At 49.3% G+C, this 25,818-nt stretch overlaps 1 protein-coding gene across 1 annotated transcript in view; it reads left to right on the top strand.

Annotated features, from left to right (window-relative positions):
* The window catches only part of LOC121536977 (pre-mRNA-splicing factor CWC22 homolog), a 185,479-nt gene that overhangs the window by 85,699 nt on the left and 73,962 nt on the right, over positions 1–25,818 (top strand). The gene's annotated exons all lie outside the window — the stretch shown is intronic.

Raw genomic sequence — 25,818 nt, 5'->3', positions numbered from 1 at the left:
TGAGGATCTGAGGGCCCATGCCAAATCTTTTCAGCCTCCTGAGGGGGAAGAGGCGCTGTCGTGCCCTCTTCACAACTGTGTGGGTGTGTACCATGTTAATTCCATAGTGGTGTGGACACTGAGGAACTTGAAGCTCTCGACCCTCTCCACTACAGCCCCATCGATGTGGATGGGGGCGCACTCGGCCCTCCGTTTCCTGTAGTCCCTGTAGTATATACAGTGTACTAGATTTAGAATAGACTAAGCTGGAATAGAAAATGCCCTTTACTTTTATAACCCACCGAGTGTTGGTTGATAGCTGAATCCTGGAGTGCCCTTAGGGAGGGAGTATATGTCTTTGAGTGCCTGGATGGATGAGAGGATACTGAGGTTGTGATGCGTGTCTATTCACATTTTCAAGATAATGCCATGAAACAAATGTATTTATTTGATGAGAAATCAAGGATGGTTAATTTTAATATTCCTAGCTGTGTTTGTTTTGGTGAAGCCAGTGACCCAAACAAACTCTAACCCAGTCTGTGTGATGATAAGCCTTTGCCTGGTGGCATTCATTCACATTAAAGAGGCAGAGTGCTTAAGGCTAGGGGAGGGAAGCACAGTGACACTATGGTTAATTGAATTAGACCATAGTGTCTGCGCTTCATTGAGGTCACAGCAGGACTTGAGCTGCCAGGAAAATAACCTCTCACTCAACATCAACAAAACAAAGGAGATGATCGTGGACTTCAGGAAACAGCAGAGGGTGCACCCGCCTATCCACATTGACGGGACCGCAGTGGAGAAGGTGGAAAGCTTCAAGTTCCTTGGCGTTCACATCACCAACAAACTGAAATGGTTCACCTACGCAGACAGTGTGGTGAAGAAGGCGCAACAAAGCCTCTTCAACCTCAGGAGGCTGAAGAAATTTGTCTGGCACCTAAAACCCTCACAAACTTTTACAGATGCACAATTGAGAGCATCCTGTCGGGCTGTATCACCGCCTGGTACGGCAACTGCACCGCCCGCAACCGCAGGGCTCTCCAGAGGGTGGTGTGGTCTGCCGAACACATTACCGGGGGCAAACTACCCGCCCTCCAAGACACATACAGCACCCGATGTCACAGGAAGGCCAAAAAGATAATGAAGGACATCAACCACCCGAGCCACTGCCTGTTCACCCCGCTATCATCCAGAAGGTGAGGTCAGTACAGGTGCATCAAAGCTGAGACCGAGAGAATGAAAAACAGCTTCTATCTCAAGGCCATCAGACTGTTAAATAGCCATCACTAGCACATTAGAGGCTGCTGCTGCTTATTGAAATCACTGGCCACTTTAAGAAATGGAACACTAGTCACTTTAATAATGTTTACATATCTTGCACTACTCATCTCATGTATATACTGTATTCTATTCTATAATATTCTACTGTATCTTAGTCCATGCCACTCTGTCATTGCTTGTCCATATATGTATATATTCTTAAATTCCATTCCTTACTAGATTTGTGTGTATTGGGTATATGTTGTGAAATTGTTAGATATTACTTGTTAGATATTACTGCACTGTCGGAGCTAGAAGCACAAGCATTTCGCTACACCCGCAATAACATCTGCTAAACACGTTTATGTGACAAATACAATTTGATTTGATTTGATTTTGATGCGTTCCAAATGGCTCCCTATATAGTAACCTACTTATGGGCCTATAGGGACTACTGCAATACTTACGGGCCTAGGGGCCCTGGTCAAAAGTAGTACACTATATAAGGAATAGGGTGCTGTCTAGGACACAAACCTCAGGTTTGCAAGCAGACTTTGACAGTGAAAGGACAGGAGGAGGGCAGCATATAGTAAGTCATTGATATATCTTGGAACCAGCTATGTGGCCCATGCTAGATTTTGTATAAATCTTGTGTGGACACAATTACTGAGTAAATGGGGTCAGATTGTCAAATACATAGTGGAGGATACTTGGCGATACATCAATGGAGCATAAATTAAGATTTTAACCAGTCAGTGAGTCAGCCAGTCTGTCAGATGTGCCATGCCCATGGCCATAGTGTAGTCCTAAAATCAAACCCCAGGTTGTAGGCCCATTTTAGCTCTGGTCCACTGTCTAGCTACGCCCATTTATAACTTTCAAAGCAATAAACATTGACATTTTGTCAACCTTAAATAAACAATCACTGACACAGATAAACTAATATACCTTATGAACATATTCAACCACACATCCCCCAAACAATTGGCAAGACAGGATGGTTCTCAAATGTCTCTGCAAACGGCGTAGCAATGACACCTTCAGGTACAAAGCTCTCATTCAGGGCCGTAGCCAGAAATGTTAAGAAAGTTGAAGCTCATTTACTGCACTTTTATTTTTTTTTAAACAGCACAAACAAGCAAAAATGACCCCAGCCATTATCACATTGGTTGCAGTAACTTCATTCACCTCAGTCGATCTACCTTTTTGGGCGACCCGACCAAATTCACATAGAAATGTGAGTTATAGATCTGTGATTCTCATTGAAAGCAAGTCTAAGAAACAGTAGATCTGTTCTATGTGCACTATTTCTATGCTTCCTGTTCTGAAGTTTTGTTTTTCGTCTTTTACTTTCGGTTTTGTACACCAGATTCAAACAGCAGAAAATGCAATATTTTGGGATATTGAAAATACTGTATATTTCACAGAGGTATAGATGGTACAATGATTCACTTGTTTTGTCAGATAAACAGACATTTGGAGGACTATTAGAATTTTAGCAACCAGGAAATGGCGGAGCGATTTCTGCATATTGCACCTTTAATATGTTATCTGTGTGAGAGTGACAAACAAAATCAATGGGGGTCCCCTGTAAGTCAGGGAGCTTTGGGCACGTGCCCTGCAGATAGCTGGCTAGACTAACTAGACTAATTTACCAATCTAAAAAATGCTAACTCACATGGGCTAATTGCGTGACTGTCAGTGAGTGACATATAACAAGAGGAAAACTGCTAATGCACAACCAAGTATCGAAATTGCTCCTTGTATTCTACTATTCTAATTCTCAGTTGAGATTCCAATTTTTATATTGTGATTTATCAGGGGGTGCTGCAGCCCCCTCAGCACCCCTACTTCCTGTGGCTATGCATAGCAGGTTTAAATTATATAAGTGAGAGCTCTTCCTCTGTCAGTATACAGTTTATTATGCAGAGTGGTGGTCATGTGTCCTTGAGGGCCACTTTATGGGTTACCAGCATACTAGAGCTGTATTGTGTAGCAGTGTGTAGACTGCAGCTGTATTCTGCTATCTTATACTACATTATCCTTTAGATCAGGGTTCTTCAACTAGGTTTGGTCTCCAGAATAAATCTTTCTGTGCTAATAGTCGGCCGGCCAGAACTTACTTATCATAATAGCACAATTAATAGTTTCGATCTGATTACACTCATAAAATCACCAATGTCTCTATTAAATTACTATTTTTGTCTATTTCTCTGTGGGTAAGATTGGTGGTGTAAATCAGGTCTACCTAAAAATTTTACGTCAACATTCGTTCAAATTAATTAGCAAGAGAAAATGTAATTCTCAAAAAGTATCAAAAGAAAGTTGAAATGAAAATCAAAGTTTCAGTGAAGAATGGAGAGAGATATACAGTACCAGTAAAAAGAAAGTTTGGACACATCTACTCATTCAAGGGTTGTTCTTTATTTTTACAATTTTCTACATTGTAGAATGATAGTGAAGACATCAAAACTATGGAATAACACATATGGAATCATGTAGTAACCAAATAAGTATTAAACAAATGTCATGATCGTCTCATGATGCAGACCAAGGCGCAGCGTGAAATGCGTACATTCTTTATTTTAAGTACACACACGAACCAAAACAACAAAACAAACGATACGTGAAGTCCTGGGTTGAACACAAACCTTCCGGAACAAGATCCCACACCAAACTAGTGAAAACAGGCTGCCTAAGTATGGTCCCCAATCAGAGACAACGAGCTACAGCTGCCTCTGATTGGGAACCACCCTGGCCAACATAGATCTAAACGATCTAGAACACAACATAGAAAATAACATATAGAAATCCACACCCTGGCTCAACATATAAGAGTCCCCAGAGCCAGGGCGTGACAACAAATCAAAATATATTTTAGATTTTAGATTCTTCAAAGTAGCCACCCTTTGCCTTGATGACTGCTTTGCACACTCTTGGCATTCTCTCAACCAGCTTCATGAGGAATGCTTTTCCAACAGTCTTGAAGGAGTTCCCACATATGCTGAGCACTTGTTGGCTGCTTTTCCTTCACTCTGCGGTCCAACTCATCCCAAACCATCTCAATTGGATTGAGGTCGGGTGATTGTGGAGGCCAGGTCATCTGATGCAGCACTCCATCACCTGGAGGTGTGTTTTGGGTCATTGTCCTGTTGAAAAACAAATTATAGTCCCACTAAGCGCAATGCAGATAGGATGGCGTATCGCTGCAGAATTCTGTGGTAGCCATGCTGGTTAAGTGTGCCTTGAATTCTAAATAAATCACAGACAGTGTCATCAGCAAAGCACCCCCCCACACCATCACACCTCCTCCATACTTCACGGTGGGAACCACACATGTCCATTGCTCATGTTTCTTGGCCCAAGCAAGTCTCTTCTTCTTACTGGTGTCCTTTAGTAGTGGTTTCTTTGCAGCAATTCGACCATGAAGGCCTGATTCACGCAGTCTCCTCTGAACAGTTGATGTTGAGATGTGTCTGTTACTTGAACTCTGTGAAGCATTTATTTAGGCTGCAATCTGAGGTGCAGTTAACTCTAATTAACTTATCCTCTGCAGCAGAGGTAACTCTGGGTCTTCCTTTCCTGTGGTGGTCCTCGTGAGAGTTGGGCACGTGCCCTGCAGATAGCTGGCTAGACTAACTAGACTAATTTACCAATCTAAAAATGCTAACTCACATGGGCTAATTGCGTGACTGTCAGTGAGTGACATATAACAAGAGGAAAACTGCTAATGCACAACCAAGTATCGAAATTGCTCCTTGTATTCTACTATTCTAATTCTCAGTTGAGATTCCAATTTTTATATTGTGATTTATCAGGGGGTGCTGCAGCCCCCTCAGCACCCCTACTTCCTGTGGCTATGCATAGCAGGTTTAAATTATATAAGTGAGAGCTCTTCCTCTGTCAGTATACAGTTTATTATGCAGAGTGGTGGTCATGTGTCCTTGAGGGCCACTTTATGGGTTACCAGCATACTAGAGCTGTATTGTGTAGCAGTGTGTAGACTGCAGCTGTATTCTGCTATCTTATACTACATTATCCTTTAGATCAGGGTTCTTCAACTAGGTTTGGTCTCCAGAATAAATCTTTCTGTGCTAATAGTCGGCCGGCCAGAACTTACTTATCATAATAGCACAATTAATAGTTTCGATCTGATTACACTCATAAAATCACCAATGTCTCTATTAAATTACTATTTTTGTCTATTTCTCTGTGGGTAAGATTGGTGGTGTAAATCAGGTCTACCTAAAAAATTTTACGTCAACATTCGTTCAAATTAATTAGCAAGAGAAAATGTAATTCTCAAAAAGTATCAAAAGAAAGTTGAAATGAAAATCAAAGTTTCAGTGAAGAATGGAGAGAGATATACAGTACCAGTAAAAAGAAAGTTTGGACACATCTACTCATTCAAGGGTTGTTCTTTATTTTTACAATTTTCTACATTGTAGAATGATAGTGAAGACATCAAAACTATGGAATAACACATATGGAATCATGTAGTAACCAAATAAGTATTAAACAAATGTCATGATCGTCTCATGATGCAGACCAAGGCGCAGCGTGAAATGCGTACATTCTTTATTTTAAGTACACACACGAACCAAAACAACAAAACAAACGATACGTGAAGTCCTGGGTTGAACACAAACCTTCCGGAACAAGATCCCACACCAAACTAGTGAAAACAGGCTGCCTAAGTATGGTCCCCAATCAGAGACAACGAGCTACAGCTGCCTCTGATTGGGAACCACCCTGGCCAACATAGATCTAAACGATCTAGAACACAACATAGAAAATAACACATAGAAAATCCACACCCTGGCTCAACATATAAGAGTCCCCAGAGCCAGGGCGTGACAGTACCCCCCCCAAAGGCGCGGACTGCGACCGCGCCAACCAAACACAAGAGGGTAGGGGCCGGGTGGACATTCCGCCTCGGAGGCGGAGCCGGCTCCGGGCGTGACCACCACTCTCTCTCTACCCCCCGTAGCGCCCCTGGTCTGGTCTGGCCCGCTGGCCGGAGCTGGACTTGACATCGGTGGAGTGGATTGCTCTGGCTCCGGTGTGGAGCAGCTGACCGGTGCCGGACCAGGCACTGGTGGAACAGGCACGGACCGTGCCGGACTGACGACGCGCACCACTGGCTTGGTGCGGGGAGCAGGAACGGGCCGGACCGGGTTGACGCACGCGCACCACTGGCTTGCGCGGGAGCAGGAACGGGCCGGACCGGCTGACGACACGCACCACTGGCTTGGTGCGGGGAGCAGGAACGGGCCGGACCGGGCTGGCGACGCGCACCACTGGCTTGATGCGGGGAGCAGGAACGGGCCGGACTGGGTTGGCGACGCGCACCACTGGCTTGGTGCGGGGAGCAGGAACAGGCCGGACCGGTTGACGATGCGCACCACTGGCTTGGTGCGGGGAGCAGGAACGGGCCGGACCGGGCTGACGACGCGCACCATTGGCTTGGTGCGGGAGCAGGAACAGGCCGGACCGGGCTGACGACGCGCACCACTGGCTTGGTGCGGGGAGCAGGTATGGGCCGGACCGGGCTGGCGACGCGCACCACAGGCTTGGTGCGAGGGACAGGAACAGGCCGGGCTGGACTGTGGAGACGGACTGGAGGTCTGGAACGGAGAGCTGACACAACCCGTCCTGGCTGAATGCCTATTTCCACACACTCTGTGTGAGGCATCAGCACAGGACGTACAGGGCTGTGCACTCGTACTGACACTACAGCACGTGGCACTGGCGCAGGATATCCGGGACCAAGGAGGGGTACTGGAGGCCACGAGCGTTGAGCCGGCACACTCCGTCCTGGCTGCATGCCCACCTTAGCACGACACGTGCGTGGTGCTAGCACAGGACGTACAGGACTGTGCCGGAACACACGCGGCACAGTACGTAGCTCCGCATAACTCGGAACCTGCCCAGTCTCACGCTGCCTAGCCTGAGTACGGGGAGTTGGCTCTGCTCTACCTCTAGGCTCCGCCAACCACCCTTCCAGCCCCCCAAACCTGGAGGCCTCCTCTCCTAAATCGCCGATGCGCCCTGTAGCTGCCTCCAGCAGCCCCGTCGTCCATGCCGTGTGCCCCCCCCAAAAAAATTATTGGGGTTGCCTCTCGCGTGTCCGTCGTCGGCTCGGTTGGTGCCGTTTCTCCTCTCTTGCCAGGGCCTGTACCTTTGCCCAGGGCCCTCTGCCCGCGAATATGTCCTCCCATGACCACCATTTGCCCACCTGAGCCATCGCCAGCTTCTCCTCCTGGGCACACTGCTTGGTCCTTTTATGGTGGGATCTTCTGTCACGATCGTTCTAGGAAGTGACGGACCAAGGCGCAGCGTGATATGCGTACATTCTTTATTTTAAGTACACACACGAAACCAAAACAACAAAACAAACGATACGTGAAGTCCTGGGTTGAACACAAACCTTCCGGAACAAGATCCCACACCAAACTAGTGAAAACAGGCTGCCTAAGTATGGTCCCCAATCAGAGACAACGAGCTACAGCTGCCTCTGATTGGGAACCACCTGGCCAACATAGATCTAAACGATCTAGAACACAACATAGAAAATAACATATAGAAATCCACACCCTGGCTCAACATATAAGAGTCCCCAGAGCCAGGGCGTGACAACAAATCAAAATATATTTTAGATTTTAGATTCTTCAAAGTAGCCACCCTTTGCCTTGATGACTGCTTTGCACACTCTTGGCATTCTCTCAACCAGCTTCATGAGGAATGCTTTTCCAACAGTCTTGAAGGAGTTCCCACATATGCTGAGCACTTGTTGGCTGCTTTTCCTTCACTCTGCGGTCCAACTCATCCCAAACCATCTCAATTGGATTGAGGTCGGGTGATTGTGGAGGCCAGGTCATCTGATGCAGCACTCCATCACCTGGAGGTGTGTTTTGGGTCATTGTCCTGTTGAAAAACAAATTATAGTCCCACTAAGCGCAATGCAGATAGGATGGCGTATCGCTGCAGAATTCTGTGGTAGCCATGCTGGTTAAGTGTGCCTTGAATTCTAAATAAATCACAGACAGTGTCATCAGCAAAGCACCCCCCCACACCATCACACCTCCTCCATACTTCACGGTGGGAACCACACATGTCCATTGCTCATGTTTCTTGGCCCAAGCAAGTCTCTTCTTCTTACTGGTGTCCTTTAGTAGTGGTTTCTTTGCAGCAATTCGACCATGAAGGCCTGATTCACGCAGTCTCCTCTGAACAGTTGATGTTGAGATGTGTCTGTTACTTGAACTCTGTGAAGCATTTATTTAGGCTGCAATCTGAGGTGCAGTTAACTCTAATTAACTTATCCTCTGCAGCAGAGGTAACTCTGGGTCTTCCTTTCCTGTGGTGGTCCTCGTGAGAGTTGGGCACGTGCCCTGCAGATAGCTGGCTAGACTAACTAGACTAATTTACCAATCTAAAAAATGCTAACTCACATGGGCTAATTGCGTGACTGTCAGTGAGTGACATATAACAAGAGGAAAACTGCTAATGCACAACCAAGTATCGAAATTGCTCCTTGTATTCTACTATTCTAATTCTCAGTTGAGATTCCAATTTTTATATTGTGATTTATCAGGGGGTGCTGCAGCCCCCTCAGCACCCCTACTTCCTGTGGCTATGCATAGCAGGTTTAAATTATATAAGTGAGAGCTCTTCCTCTGTCAGTATACAGTTTATTATGCAGAGTGGTGGTCATGTGTCCTTGAGGGCCACTTTATGGGTTACCAGCATACTAGAGCTGTATTGTGTAGCAGTGTGTAGACTGCAGCTGTATTCTGCTATCTTATACTACATTATCCTTTAGATCAGGGTTCTTCAACTAGGTTTGGTCTCCAGAATAAATCTTTCTGTGCTAATAGTCGGCCGGCCAGAACTTACTTATCATAATAGCACAATTAATAGTTTCGATCTGATTACACTCATAAAATCACCAATGTCTCTATTAAATTACTATTTTTGTCTATTTCTCTGTGGGTAAGATTGGTGGTGTAAATCAGGTCTACCTAAAAATTTTACGTCAACATTCGTTCAAATTAATTAGCAAGAGAAAATGTAATTCTCAAAAAGTATCAAAAGAAAGTTGAAATGAAAATCAAAGTTTCAGTGAAGAATGGAGAGAGATATACAGTACCAGTAAAAAGAAAGTTTGGACACATCTACTCATTCAAGGGTTGTTCTTTATTTTTACAATTTTCTACATTGTAGAATGATAGTGAAGACATCAAAACTATGGAATAACACATATGGAATCATGTAGTAACCAAATAAGTATTAAACAAATGTCATGATCGTCTCATGATGCAGACCAAGGCGCAGCGTGAAATGCGTACATTCTTTATTTTAAGTACACACACGAACCAAAACAACAAAACAAACGATACGTGAAGTCCTGGGTTGAACACAAACCTTCCGGAACAAGATCCCACACCAAACTAGTGAAAACAGGCTGCCTAAGTATGGTCCCCAATCAGAGACAACGAGCTACAGCTGCCTCTGATTGGGAACCACCCTGGCCAACATAGATCTAAACGATCTAGAACACAACATAGAAAATAACACATAGAAAATCCACACCCTGGCTCAACATATAAGAGTCCCCAGAGCCAGGGCGTGACAGTACCCCCAAAGGCGCGGACTGCGACCGCGCCAACCAAACACAAGAGGGTAGGGGCCGGGTGGACATTCCGCCTCGGAGGCGGAGCCGCCCGGGCGTGACCACCACTCTCTCTACCCCCCCGTAGCGCCCCTGGTCTGGTCTGGCCCGCTGGCCGGAGCTGGACTTGACATCGGTGGAGTGGATTGCTCTGGCTCCGGTGTGGAGCAGCTGACCGGTGCCGGACCAGGCACTGGTGGAACAGGCACGGACCGTGCCGGACTGACGACGCGCACCACTGGCTTGGTGCGGGGAGCAGGAACGGGCCGGACCGGGTTGACGACGCGCACCACTGGCTTGGTGCGGGGAGCAGGAACGGGCCGGACCGGGCTGACGACACGCACCACTGGCTTGGTGCGGGGAGCAGGAACGGGCCGGACCGGGCTGGCGACGCGCACCACTGGCTTGATGCGGGGAGCAGGAACGGGCCGGACTGGGCTGGCGACGCGCACCACTGGCTTGGTGCGGGGAGCAGGAACAGGCCGGACCGGGCTGACGATGCGCACCACTGGCTTGGTGCGGGGAGCAGGAACGGGCCGGACCGGGCTGACGACGCGCACCATTGGCTTGGTGCGGGGAGCAGGAACAGGCCGGACCGGGCTGACGACGCGCACCACTGGCTTGGTGCGGGGAGCAGGTATGGGCCGGACCGGGTTGGCGACGCGCACCACAGGCTTGGTGCGAGGGACAGGAACAGGCCGGGCTGGACTGTGGAGACGGACTGGAGGTCTGGAACGGAGAGCTGACACAACCCGTCCTGGCTGAATGCCTATTTCCACACACTCTGTGTGAGGCATCAGCACAGGACGTACAGGGCTGTGCACTCGTACTGACACTACAGCACGTGGCACTGGCGCAGGATATCCGGGACCAAGGAGGGGTACTGGAGGCCACGAGCGTTGAGCCGGCACACTCCGTCCTGGCTGCATGCCCACCTTAGCACGACACGTGCGTGGTGCTAGCACAGGACGTACAGGACTGTGCCGGAACACACGCGGCACAGTACGTAGCTCCGCATAACTCGGAACCTGCCCAGTCTCACGCTGCCTAGCCTGAGTACGGGAGTTGGCTCTGCTCTACCTCTAGGCTCCGCCAACCACCCTTCCAGCCCCCCAAACCTGGAGGCCTCCTCTCCTAAATCGCCGATGCGCCCTGTAGCTGCCTCCAGCAGCCCCGTCGTCCATGCCGTGTGCCCCCCAAAAAAAATTATTGGGGTTGCCTCTCGCGTGTCCGTCGTCGGCTCGGTTGGTGCCGTTTCTCCTCTCTTGCCAGGGCCTGTACCTTTGCCCAGGGCCCTCTGCCCGCGAATATGTCCTCCCATGACCACCATTTGCCCACCTGAGCCATCGCCAGCTTCTCCTCCTGGGCACACTGCTTGGTCCTTTTATGGTGGGATCTTCTGTCACGATCGTTCTAGGAAGTGACGGACCAAGGCGCAGCGTGATATGCGTACATTCTTTATTTTAAGTACACACACGAACCAAAACAACAAAACAAACGATACGTGAAGTCCTGGGTTGAACACAAACCTTCCGGAACAAGATCCCACACCAAACTAGTGAAAACAGGCTGCCTAAGTATGGTCCCCAATCAGAGACAACGAGCTACAGCTGCCTCTGATTGGGAACCACCCTGGCCAACATAGATCTAAACGATCTAGAACACAACATAGAAAATAACATATAGAAATCCACACCCTGGCTCAACATATAAGAGTCCCCAGAGCCAGGGCGTGACAACAAATCAAAATATATTTTAGATTTTAGATTCTTCAAAGTAGCCACCCTTTGCCTTGATGACTGCTTTGCACACTCTTGGCATTCTCTCAACCAGCTTCATGAGGAATGCTTTTCCAACAGTCTTGAAGGAGTTCCCACATATGCTGAGCACTTGTTGGCTGCTTTTCCTTCACTCTGCGGTCCAACTCATCCCAAACCATCTCAATTGGATTGAGGTCGGGTGATTGTGGAGGCCAGGTCATCTGATGCAGCACTCCATCACCTGGAGGTGTGTTTTGGGTCATTGTCCTGTTGAAAAACAAATTATAGTCCCACTAAGCGCAATGCAGATAGGATGGCGTATCGCTGCAGAATTCTGTGGTAGCCATGCTGGTTAAGTGTGCCTTGAATTCTAAATAAATCACAGACAGTGTCATCAGCAAAGCACCCCCCCACACCATCACACCTCCTCCATACTTCACGGTGGGAACCACACATGTCCATTGCTCATGTTTCTTGGCCCAAGCAAGTCTCTTCTTCTTACTGGTGTCCTTTAGTAGTGGTTTCTTTGCAGCAATTCGACCATGAAGGCCTGATTCACGCAGTCTCCTCTGAACAGTTGATGTTGAGATGTGTCTGTTACTTGAACTCTGTGAAGCATTTATTTAGGCTGCAATCTGAGGTGCAGTTAACTCTAATTAACTTATCCTCTGCAGCAGAGGTAACTCTGGGTCTTCCTTTCCTGTGGTGGTCCTCGTGAGAGTTGGGCACGTGCCCTGCAGATAGCTGGCTAGACTAACTAGACTAATTTACCAATCTAAAAAATGCTAACTCACATGGGCTAATTGCGTGACTGTCAGTGAGTGACATATAACAAGAGGAAAACTGCTAATGCACAACCAAGTATCGAAATTGCTCCTTGTATTCTACTATTCTAATTCTCAGTTGAGATTCCAATTTTTATATTGTGATTTATCAGGGGTGCTGCAGCCCCCTCAGCACCCCTACTTCCTGTGGCTATGCATAGCAGGTTTAAATTATATAAGTGAGAGCTCTTCCTCTGTCAGTATACAGTTTATTATGCAGAGTGGTGGTCATGTGTCCTTGAGGGCCACTTTATGGGTTACCAGCATACTAGAGCTGTATTGTGTAGCAGTGTGTAGACTGCAGCTGTATTCTGCTATCTTATACTACATTATCCTTTAGATCAGGGTTCTTCAACTAGGTTTGGTCTCCAGAATAAATCTTTCTGTGCTAATAGTCGGCCGGCCAGAACTTACTTATCATAATAGCACAATTAATAGTTTCGATCTGATTACACTCATAAAATCACCAATGTCTCTATTAAATTACTATTTTTGTCTATTTCTCTGTGGGTAAGATTGGTGGTGTAAATCAGGTCTACCTAAAAAATTTTACGTCAACATTCGTTCAAATTAATTAGCAAGAGAAAATGTAATTCTCAAAAAGTATCAAAAGAAAGTTGAAATGAAAATCAAAGTTTCAGTGAAGAATGGAGAGAGATATACAGTACCAGTAAAAAAAAAGTTTGGACACATCTACTCATTCAAGGGTTGTTCTTTATTTTTACAATTTTCTACATTGTAGAATGATAGTGAAGACATCAAAACTATGGAATAACACATATGGAATCATGTAGTAACCAAATAAGTATTAAACAAATGTCATGATCGTCTCATGATGCAGACCAAGGCGCAGCGTGAAATGCGATTGGGAACCACCCTGGCCAACATAGATCTAAACGATCTAGAACACAACATAGAAAATAACACATAGAAAATCCACACCCTGGCTCAACATATAAGAGTCCCCAGAGCCAGGGCGTGACAGTACCCCCCCCAAAGGCGCGGACTGCGACCGCGCCAACCAAACACAAGAGGGTAGGGGCCGGGTGGACATTCCGCCTCGGAGGCGGAGCCGGCTCCGGGCGTGACCACCACTCTCTCTCTACCCCCCGTAGCGCCCCTGGTCTGGTCTGGCCCCGCTGGCCGGAGCTGGACTTGACATCGGTGGAGTGGATTGCTCTGGCTCCGGTGTGGAGCAGCTGACCGGTGCCGGACCAGGCACTGGTGGAACAGGCACGGACCGTGCCGGACTGACGACGCGCACCACTGGCTTGGTGCGGGGAGCAGGAACGGGCCGGACCGGGTTGACGACGCGCACCACTGGCTTGGTGCGGGGAGCAGGAACGGGCCGGACCGGGCTGACGACACGCACCACTGGCTTGGTGCGGGGAGCAGGAACGGGCCGGACCGGGCTGGCGACGCGCACCACTGGCTTGATGCGGGGAGCAGGAACGGGCCGGACTGGGCTGGCGACGCGCACCACTGGCTTGGTGCGGGGAGCAGGAACAGGCCGGACCGGGCTGACGATGCGCACCACTGGCTTGGTGCGGGGAGCAGGAACGGGCCGGACCGGTTGACGACGCGCACCATTGGCTTGGTGCGGGGAGCAGGAACAGGCCGGACCGGGCTGACGACGCGCACCACTGGCTTGGTGCGGGGAGCAGGTATGGGCCGGACCGGGCTGGCGACGCGCACCACAGGCTTGGTGCGAGGGACAGGAACAGGCCGGGCTGGACTGTGGAGACGGACTGGAGGTCTGGAACGGAGAGCTGACACAACCCGTCCTGGCTGAATGCCTATTTCCACACACTCTGTGTGAGGCATCAGCACAGGACGTACAGGGCTGTGCACTCGTACTGACACTACAGCACGTGGCACTGGCGCAGGATATCCGGGACCAAGGAGGGGTACTGGAGGCCACGAGCGTTGAGCCGGCACACTCCGTCCTGGCTGCATGCCCACCTTAGCACGACACGTGCGTGGTGCTAGCACAGGACGTACAGGACTGTGCCGGAACACACGCGGCACAGTACGTAGCTCCGCATAACTCGGAACCTGCCCAGTCTCACGCTGCCTAGCCTGAGTACGGGAGTTGGCTCTGCTCTACCTCTAGGCTCCGCCAACCACCCTTCCAGCCCCCCAAACCTGGAGGCCTCCTCTCCTAAATCGCCGATGCGCCCTGTAGCTGCCTCCAGCAGCCCCGTCGTCCATGCCGTGTGCCCCCCCCAAAAAAATTATTGGGGTTGCCTCTCACGTGTCCGTCGTCGGCTCGGTTGGTGCCGTTTCTCCTCTCTTGCCAGGGCCTGTACCTTTGCCCAGGGCCCTCTGCCCGCGAATATGTCCTCCCATGACCACCATTTGCCCACCTGAGCCATCGCCAGCTTCTCCTCCTGGGCACGCTGCTTGGTCCTTTTATGGTGGGATCTTCTGTCACGATCGTTCTAGGAAGTGACGGACCAAGGCGCAGCGTGATATGCGTACATTCTTTATTTTAAGTACACACACGAACCAAAACAACAAAACAAACGATACGTGAAGTCCTGGGTTGAACACAAACCTTCCGGAACAAGATCCCACACCAAACTAGTGAAAACAGGCTGCCTAAGTATGGTCCCCAATCAGAGACAACGAGCTACAGCTGCCTCTGATTGGGAACCACCTGGCCAACATAGATCTAAACGATCTAGAACACAACATAGAAAATAACATATAGAAATCCACACCCTGGCTCAACATATAAGAGTCCCCAGAGCCAGGGCGTGACAACAAATCAAAATATATTTTAGATTTTAGATTCTTCAAAGTAGCCACCCTTTGCCTTGATGACTGCTTTGCACACTCTTGGCATTCTCTCAACCAGCTTCATGAGGAATGCTTTTCCAACAGTCTTGAAGGAGTTCCCACATATGCTGAGCACTTGTTGGCTGCTTTTCCTTCACTCTGCGGTCCAACTCATCCCAAACCATCTCAATTGGATTGAGGTCGGGTGATTGTGGAGGCCAGGTCATCTGATGCAGCACTCCATCACCTGGAGGTGTGTTTTGGGTCATTGTCCTGTTGAAAAACAAATTATAGTCCCACTAAGCGCAATGCAGATAGGATGGCGTATCGCTGCAGAATTCTGTGGTAGCCATGCTGGTTAAGTGTGCCTTGAATTCTAAATAAATCACAGACAGTGTCATCAGCAAAGCACCCCCCCACACCATCACACCTCCTCCATACTTCACGGTGGGAACCACACATGTCCATTGCTCATGTTTCTTGGCCCAAGCAAGTCTCTTCTTCTTACTGGTGTCCTTTAGTAGTGGTTTCTTTGCAGCAATTCGACCATGAAGGCCTGATTCACGCAGTCTCCTCTGAACAGTTGATGTTGAGATGTGTCTGTTACTTGAACTCTGTGAAGCATTTATTTAGGCTGCAATCTGAGGTGCAGTTAACTCTAATTAACTTATCCTCTGCAGCAGAGGTAACTCTGGGTCTTCCTTTCCTGTGGTGGTCCTCGTGAGAGTTGGGCACGTGCCCTGCAGATAGCTGGCTAGACTAACTAGACTAATTTACCAATCTAAAAAATGCTAACTCACATGGGCTAATTGCGTGACTGTCAGTGAGTGACATATAACAAGAGGAAAACTGCTAATGCACAACCAAGTATCGAAATTGCTCCTTGTATTCTACTATTCTAATTCTCAGTTGAGATTCCAATTTTTATATTGTGATTTATCAGGGGTGCTGCAGCCCCTCAGCACCCCCTACTTCCTGTGGCTATGCATAGCAGGTTTAAATTATATAAGTGAGAGCTCTTCCTCTGTCAGTATACAGTTTATTATGCAGAGTGGTGGTCATGTGTCCTTGAGGGCCACTTTATGGGTTACCAGCATACTAGAGCTGTATTGTGTAGCAGTGTGTAGACTGCAGCTGTATTCTGCTATCTTATACTACATTATCCTTTAGATCAGGGTTCTTCAACTAGGTTTGGTCTCCAGAATAAATCTTTCTGTGCTAATAGTCGGCCGGCCAGAACTTACTTATCATAATAGCACAATTAATAGTTTCGATCTGATTACACTCATAAAATCACCAATGTCTCTATTAAATTACTATTTTTGTCTATTTCTCTGTGGGTAAGATTGGTGGTGTAAATCAGGTCTACCTAAAAAATTTTACGTCAACATTCGTTCAAATTAATTAGCAAGAGAAAATGTAATTCTCAAAAAGTATCAAAAGAAAGTTGAAATGAAAATCAAAGTTTCAGTGAAGAATGGAGAGAGATATAAAGTACCAGTAAAAAAAAAAGTTTGGACACATCTACTCATTCAAGGGTTGTTCTTTATTTTTACAATTTTCTACATTGTAGAATGATAGTGAAGACATCAAAACTATGGAATAACACATATGGAATCATGTAGTAACCAAATAAGTATTAAACAAATGTCATGATCGTCTCATGATGCAGACCAAGGCGCAGCGTGAAATGCGATTGGGAACCACCCTGGCCAACATAGATCTAAACGATCTAGAACACAACATAGAAAATAACACATAGAAAATCCACACCCTGGCTCAACATATAAGAGTCCCCAGAGCCAGGGCGTGACAGTACCCCCCCCAAAGGCGCGGACTGCGACCGCGCCAACCAAACACAAGAGGGTAGGGGCCGGGTGGACATTCCGCCTCGGAGGCGGAGCCGGCTCCGGGCGTGACCACCACTCTCTCTCTACCCCCCGTAGCGCCCCTGGTCTGGTCTGGCCCCGCTGGCCGGAGCTGGACTTGACATCGGTGGAGTGGATTGCTCTGGCTCCGGTGTGGAGCAGCTGACCGGTGCCGGACCAGGCACTGGTGGAACAGGCACGGACCGTGCCGACTGACGACGCGCACCACTGGCTTGGCGCGGGGAGCAGGAACGGGCCGGACCGGTTGACGACGCGCACCACTGGCTTGGTGCGGGGAGCAGGAACGGGCCGGACCGGGCTGACGACACGCACCACTGGCTTGGTGCGGGGAGCAGGAACGGGCCGGACCGGGCTGGCGACGCGCACCACTGGCTTGATGCGGGGAGCAGGAACGGGCCGGACTGGGCTGGCGACGCGGCACCACTGGCTTGGTGCGGGGAGCAGGAACAGGCCGGACCGGGCTGACGATGCGCACCACTGGCTTGGTGCGGGGAGCAGGAACGGGCCGGACCGGGCTGACGACGCGCACCATTGGCTTGGTGCGGGGAGCAGGAACAGGCCGGACCGGGCTGACGACGCGCACCACTGGCTTGGTGCGGGGAGCAGGTATGGGCCGGACCGGGCTGGCGACGCGCACCACAGGCTTGGTGCGAGGGACAGGAACAGGCCGGGCTGGACTGTGGAGACGGACTGGAGGTCTGGAACGGAGAGCTGACACAACCCGTCCTGGCTGAATGCCTATTTCCACACACTCTGTGTGAGGCATCAGCACAGGACGTACAGGGCTGTGCACTCGTACTGACACTACAGCACGTGGCACTGGCGCAGGATATCCGGGACCGAGGAGGGGTACTGGAGGCCACGAGCGTTGAGCCGGCACACTCCGTCCTGGCTGCATGCCCACTTTAGCACGACACGTGCGTGGTGCTAGCACAGGACGTACAGGACTGTGCCGGAACACACGCGGCACAGTACGTAGCTCCGCATAACTCGGAACCTGCCCAGTCTCACGCTGCCTAGCCTGAGTACGGGGAGTTGGCTCTGCTCTACCTCTAGGCTCCGCCAACCACCCTTCCAGCCCCCAAACCTGGAGGCCTCCCTCTCCCTAAATCGCCGATGCGCCCTGTAGCTGCCTCCAGCAGCCCCGTCGTCCATGCCGTGTGCCCCCCCCAAAAAAATTATTGGGGTTGCCTCTCACGTGTCCGTCGTCGGCTCGGTTGGTGCCGTTTCTCCTCTCTTGCCAGGGCCTGTACCTTTGCCCAGGGCCCTCTGCCCGCGAATATGTCCTCCCATGACCACCATTTGCCCACCTGAGCCATCGCCAGCTTCTCCTCCTGGGCACGCTGCTTGGTCCTTTTATGGTGGGATCTTCTGTCACGATCGTTCTAGGAAGTGACGGACCAAGGCGCAGCGTGATATGCGTACATTCTTTATTTTAAGTACACACACGAACCAAAACAACAAAACAAACGATACGTGAAGTCCTGGGTTGAACACAAACCTTCCGGAACAAGATCCCACACCAAACTAGTGAAAACAGGCTGCCTAAGTATGGTCCCCAATCAGAGACAACGAGCTACAGCTGCCTCTGATTGGGAACCACCCTGGCCAACATAGATCTAAACGATCTAGAACACAACATAGAAAATAACATATAGAAATCCACACCCTGGCTCAACATATAAGAGTCCCCAGAGCCAGGGCGTGACAACAAATCAAAATATATTTTAGATTTTAGATTCTTCAAAGTAGCCACCCTTTGCCTTGATGACTGCTTTGCACACTCTTGGCATTCTCTCAACCAGCTTCATGAGGAATGCTTTTCCAACAGTCTTGAAGGAGTTCCCACATATGCTGAGCACTTGTTGGCTGCTTTTCCTTCACTCTGCGGTCCAACTCATCCCAAACCATCTCAATTGGATTGAGGTCGGGTGATTGTGGAGGCCAGGTCATCTGATGCAGCACTCCATCACCTGGAGGTGTGTTTTGGGTCATTGTCCTGTTGAAAAACAAATTATAGTCCCACTAAGCGCAATGCAGATAGGATGGCGTATCGCTGCAGAATTCTGTGGTAGCCATGCTGGTTAAGTGTGCCTTGAATTCTAAATAAATCACAGACAGTGTCATCAGCAAAGCACCCCCCCACACCATCACACCTCCTCCATACTTCACGGTGGGAACCACACATGTCCATTGCTCATGTTTCTTGGCCCAAGCAAGTCTCTTCTTCTTACTGGTGTCCTTTAGTAGTGGTTTCTTTGCAGCAATTCGACCATGAAGGCCTGATTCACGCAGTCTCCTCTGAACAGTTGATGTTGAGATGTGTCTGTTACTTGAACTCTGTGAAGCATTTATTTAGGCTGCAATCTGAGGTGCAGTTAACTCTAATTAACTTATCCTCTGCAGCAGAGGTAACTCTGGGTCTTCCTTTCCTGTGGTGGTCCTCGTGAGAGTCAGTTTCATCATAGGGCTTGATGGTTTTTGCAACTGCACTTGAAGAAACTTTCAAAGTTCTTGAAATTTTCCAGATTGACTGACCTGCATGTCTTAAAGTAATGATGGACTGTCCTTTCTCTTTGCTCATTTGAGCTGTTCTTGCCATAATATGGACTTGGTCTTTTACCAAATAGGGCTATCTTCTGTATACCACCCCTACCTTGTCACAACACAACTGATTGGCTCAAACACATTAAGAAGGAAAGAAATTCCACAAATTAACTTTTAACAACGCACACCTGTTAATTGAAATGCATTCCAGGTGACTACCTCCTGAAGCTGGTTGAGAGAATGCCAAGAGTGTGCAAAGCGGTCATCAAGGCAAAGGGTGGCTACTTTGAAGAATCTCATATATAAAATATATTTTGATTTGTTTAACACTTTTTTGGTTACTACATGATTCCATATGTGTTATTTCATAGTTTTCTATAATGTAGAAAATAGTAAAAATAAAGAAAAACCCTTGAATGAGTAGGCATGTCCAAACTTTTGACTGGTAGTGTATGTGTTCATCTTACCATTGTTCTCCAATGCCAAGCCAATGTGTGTCTTATTTGCAACGAAAATGTTGCTGTTTGCAAAGAATTCATTATTAATCTAAGCATGGTACTTTCAAAGTGGCCTTCCCGCCCCAGACAGAGGCCCGACGCAGAAAAATGGAAGCCTTAACCACAAGCTATACACAGCAGCAGAATCCTCCTTAGTGCCCTGACCCCATGGCCGGATTAATACAGGGGCTTATCGGGGCGGAAGCCCCTGGACCCAGGCCTGTGGGGGGCCCAAGAGGCAAAAAAACAATATTAAAGAAAACGTTTTATTAAGGAAATATATACTGTATATATTATATATACAGTATACAGTGCTTTCGGAAAGTATTCAGACCCCTTGACTTTTTCAACATTTTGTTACGTTACAGCCTTATTCTAAAATGGATTAAATAAAAAAAATGTCCTCAGCAATCTACACACAATACTCCATAATGACAAAGTGAAAACAGGTTTTTAGAAATTTTGCAGATATACCTCATTTACATAACCATTCAGATCCTTTGCTATGAGACTCAAAATTGAGCTCAGGTGCATCCTGTTTCCACTGATCATCCTTGAGATGTTTCTACAACTTGATTGGAGTGCACCTGTGGTAAATTCAATTGATTGGACATGATTTGGAAAGGCACACACCTGTCTATATAAGGTCCCACAGTTGACAGTGCATGTCAGAGCAAAAACCAAGCCATGAGGTCGAAGGAATTGTCCGTAGAGTTCCGAGACAGGATTGTGTCGAGGCACAGATATGGGGAAGGGTAGAAAAAAAGATCTGCAGCATTGAAGGTCCCCAAGAACACAGTGGCCTCCATCATTCTTAAATAGAAGAAGTTTGGAACCACCAAGACTCTTCCTAGAGCTGGCCGCCCGGCCAAACTGAGCAATCGGGGGAGAAGGGCCTTGGTCAGGGAGGTGACCAAGAACCCAATGGTCACTCTGACAGCTCTAGAGTTCCTCTGTGGAGATGGGAGAACCTTCCAGAAGGACAACCATCTCTGCAGCACTCCACCAATCAGGCCTTTATGGTAGAGTGGCCAGACGGAAGCCACTCCTCAGTAAATGATAGCCCGCTTGGAGTTTGCCAAAGGCACCTAAAGACTCTCAGACCATGAGAAACAAAATTCTCTGGTCTGATGAAACCAAGATTGAACTCTTTGGCCTGAATGCCAAACGCCACGTCTGGAGGAAACCTGACACCATCCCTACAGGGAAGCATGGTGGTGGCAGCATCATGCTGTGGGGATGTTTTTCAGCGGCAGGGACTGGGAGACTAGTCAGGATCGAGGGAAAGATGAACGGATCAAAGTACAGAGAGATCCTTGATGAAAACCTGCTCCAGAGCGCTCAGGACCTCAGACTGGGGCGAAGGTTCACCTTCCAACAGGACAACAACCCTAAGCACACAGCCAAGACAACGCAGGAGTGGCTTTGGGACAAGTCTCTGAATGTCCTTGAGTGGCCCAGCCAGAGCCCAGACTTAAACCCGATCGAACATCTCTGGAGAGACCTGAAAATAGCTGTGCAGTAAGGCTCCCCATCAAATGTTATTTATAAAGCCCTTTTTACACCAGCCTAAAACCCCAAACAGCAAGCAATGCAGATGTAGAAGCACGGTGGCTAGGAAAAACTCCCTAGAAAGGCAGAAACCTAGGAAGAAACCTAGAGAGGAACCAAGCTCTGAGGGGTGGCCCCTTCTGGCTGTGCCGGGTGGAGGGTGGAGATTATAACAGTACGTATGTCCATTAAGGCCAGATTTTTCTCCAAGATGTTCAAACGTTCATAGATGACCAGCAGGGTCAAATAATAATCACAGTGGTTGTAGAGGTTGCAACAGGTCAGTACATCAGGAGTAAATATAACTTGACTTTTCATAGCCGGACATTTAGAGGTTGAAATAGCAGGTGCGGTAGAGAAAGAGAGTTGAAAACAGCAGGTCTGGGACAAGGTAGCACGTCCGGTGAACAGGTCAGGGTTCCATAGCCGCAGGCAGAAGAGTGGAAACTGGAGTATCATCACAACCAGGTGGACTGGGAACAGCAAGGAGTCATCAGGCCAGGTAGTCCTGAGGCATGATCCTAGGGCTCAGGTCCTCCGGGATGGGAGGGAGAGAGGGAGAGAGAATTAGAGGAAGCATACTTAAATTCAAACAGGACACCAGATAAGACAGGAGAATAACACCAGATATAACAGACTGACCCTAGCCCCCCGGCACATAGACTATTGCAGCATAGACACAGGAGGCTGAGACAGGGGTGGGGGGTGGGGGTGGTCGGGAGACACTGTGGCCCCGTCCGACGATACCCCCGGACAGGGCCAACCAGGCAGGATATAACCCCACCCACTTTGCCAAAGCCCAGCCCCCACACCACCAGAGGGTTATCAACAGACCACCAACCTACTACCCTGAGACAAGGCTGAGTATAGCCCACGAACATCTCCTCCACTGCACGAGCCCGAGGGAGCGACAAACCGGAAAGGAAGATCATGTTAGCGACTCAACCCACTCAAGTGATGCACCCCTCCTGGGAACAGCATGAAAAGCACCAGTAAGCCAGTGACTCAGCCCCCATACTAGGGTCAGAGGCAGAGAATCCCAATGGAGAGACAGGAACCGGCCAGGCAGAGACAGCAAGGGCGGTTTGTCGCTTCAGTGCTTTCTGTTTACCTTCGCAGCCCAGACTACACTCAATCATAGGACCTTCTGAAGAGATGAGTCTTCAGTAAAGACTTAAAGGTCGAGACCGAGTCTGCGTCTCTCACATGGATAGGCAGACCATTCCATAAAAATTTAGCTCTATAGGAGAAAGCCCTGCCTCCAGCTGTTTGCTTAGAAATTCTAGGGACAATAAGGAGGCCTGCAATGTTACAAAGATGGAAAAAAGCTGTCCTTGAAATATTATTGATATGTTCGTCAAAAGAGACCAACCTCCAACCTGACAGAGTTTGAGAGGATCTGCAGAGAAGAATGGGAGAAACTCCTCAAATACAGGTGTGCCTTGCTTGTAACGTCATACCCAAGAAGACTCGAGGCTGTAATCGCTGCCAAAGGTGCCAAAGGTGCTTCAAGTACTGAGTAAAGGGTCTGAATACTTATGTAAATGTAATAAAAAAAACAAAGCCCCTATGATTTCTTAATCCGGCCCTGCCTGACCCAACAACAGAAGGTCACAAGTACCTCACTAAAAGCATCCTGGGTTCTAACCAAACACAACATGCCCTTCACAGAAGCGGAGGTATTTAAAAAGTGCATGGTCACAGTTTTGGAGGATAGCATATGGATAGCATAATTGCGTCTGTCAAACAGGTGCCCCTGTCTGCGTCAACCTGGTGACCCGATTGTTTGTGTCTTTTCCCCTGGCCATCCAGACAAGGGAAGCATGGTCCGTGACCAGGGTGAAGTGGGTACCTAACAGGTAATACTTGAGAGTGTCTAGCGCCCACTTCACCGCCAGACACACTTTCTCAACAATTTAGTATTTTTTTTCTCTCGGTATCAGCTTTCGGCTGATGTACATGATGGGGTGCTCCTCCCCATCGTGTATCTGGGACAGAACGGCCCCTAGTCCCGTATCACATGCATCCGTCTGGACCACCATCGGCACCTGGAAATCGGGCGTTACGAGAATCAGATGGGAGCACAGCGCTTCCTTCAAACGGCTGAACGCCGCTTCTGTCTCGTCCGTCCATTTCACTGTTTTCGGGAGGCGGGCCCTGGTTAGATCGGTGAGGGGGGACGCTATAGCCGCAAAGTTGGGGATAAACCGGCTATAGTATCCTGCCAGTCCCAGGAAGGACTTGACCTGTGTCTTGGTGTGTGGAACGGGCCAGTCACATACCGCGTGAACCTTCCTCTCCTGGGGCTTGACGTTCCCCCGTCCGATCAAATACCCCAGGTACTCCACCTCCTCGAACCCTAGCTTGCATTTCTTGGGGTTTGCGGTCAACCAGGCTTGTCTGAGCGCGTCCAGCACCGCCTGGAGACACGTCAGGTGCTCCTCCCAACCTTGGCTGTGGATGATATCATCCAGATAGGCCACTGCGTACTGCTGGTGGGGTCGAAGCACTCTGTTCATCAGTCGCTGGAATGTGGGCGGGGCTCCGTGGAGACCGAATGGGAGCACCCGGTACTGGTACAGACCGTCTGGTGTCGAGAACGCCGTCTTCTCCCAGGAGGAGGCTGCCAATGGTACCTGCCAATATCCTTTGGTCAGGTCAAGGGTGCTGATGTACCGGGCCTTTCCCAATCGGTCGATTAGCTCGTCCACCCTCGGCATGGGGTAGGCGTCGAATACGCTTATGTCATTCACACCCCGGAAATCATTACAGAAGCGGAGGCTACCGTCCGGTTTGGGCACCAACACGATGGGGCTGCACCATGCACTGCGGGACTCTTCAACGACCCCCATCCTCAGCATAGCCTCCACTTCTTGTTTCACGGCCTTCCGTCGGGCTTCCGGAATTCAATACAGCCTCTTTCTTAACGTTTCCCCGGAGAACACCGCCGTGTTCCGATCGACAAGCTCCTGGAGCTCTTGCTTCTGGGCTGGGTCAAGGTCCTCACTGCTCGGGACCACCACTGGTACCGTTGGCGTCCTGGGTCCCGACCATAACACGGCCAAGGCTGTCCTCTCGTGCCACTTCTTCAACAGGTTCACGTGGTAAATCTGTTGAGGTTTCCATCTCCCCGGTTGCCGTACGCGGTAGTTGACAGGTCCCAGTTTCTCGACCACCTCGTATGGTCCGTGCCATGTTGCCAGGAACTTACTTTTGGCCGTGGGGATCAACACTAACACCCTGTCTCCCACCTGGAATTCTCGGGGCTGGGCTCCCCGATTGTAGACCTGGGCTTGGGCGCGTTGGGCCTTCTCCATATGTTCCCTCACGACTGGCCATATCGCTGTCATCCGCTCCCGCATCGTCTCCACGTGCTCTACCACACTGCGTAAGGGGTCGGTTGGGCTTCCCACACCTCCTTGGTGAGGTCCAGTAGGCCACGTGGCCTCCTCCCGTAGAGGAGTTCAAACGGGGAAAACCCAGTGGAGGATTGGGGTACTTCTTGGATTGAGAACATTAGGTTGGGTAGCAGCTGGTCCCAGTTCTTCCCGTCCTGCTCGATGACCTTCCGCAGCATCTGTTTGAGCGTTTTGTTAAAGCGCTCGACGAGCCCTTCCGTCTGCGGGTAAAAAACTGAGGTCCGGATCTGCTTGATCTGCATGAGGGCACACAACTCCTTCATGAGGCGGGACAAAAACTCTGTACCTTGGTCTGTCAGGATCTCGTTCGGGATGCCCACCCGGCTAAAGAGGTGGAACAGCTCCTGGGCGATTCCCTTGGATACCGCCGCCCGTAGGGGAATGGTCTCGGGATACCGGGTGGCATAGTCTACTATTACCAAGATGTACCTGTGTCCTCGTGCAGTCTTTACCAGGGGTCCGACTCCGGACCCGTAGAGTCAGGTTGGTTAACCGGTGGCGTCCTGGCCACACAGGCGAGGGGTCGTCCCCGCTGCCTTCTTCGGCCGGCTCTTATCTTTTTTTTCAACTCGTGCCCCCATACGGCCGCGAACAGTGGACAATCCCGTCCCACTAGGATAGGTACCGGCAGCTCTGG

Source organism: Coregonus clupeaformis, chromosome 23 (genome assembly GCF_020615455.1).
Source record: "Coregonus clupeaformis isolate EN_2021a chromosome 23, ASM2061545v1, whole genome shotgun sequence".
Classification (NCBI taxonomy): Eukaryota; Metazoa; Chordata; class Actinopteri; order Salmoniformes; family Salmonidae; genus Coregonus; species Coregonus clupeaformis.
Note: the sequence above shows the minus strand (reverse complement) of the source record. Positions and strands in the feature narration are given on the sequence as shown.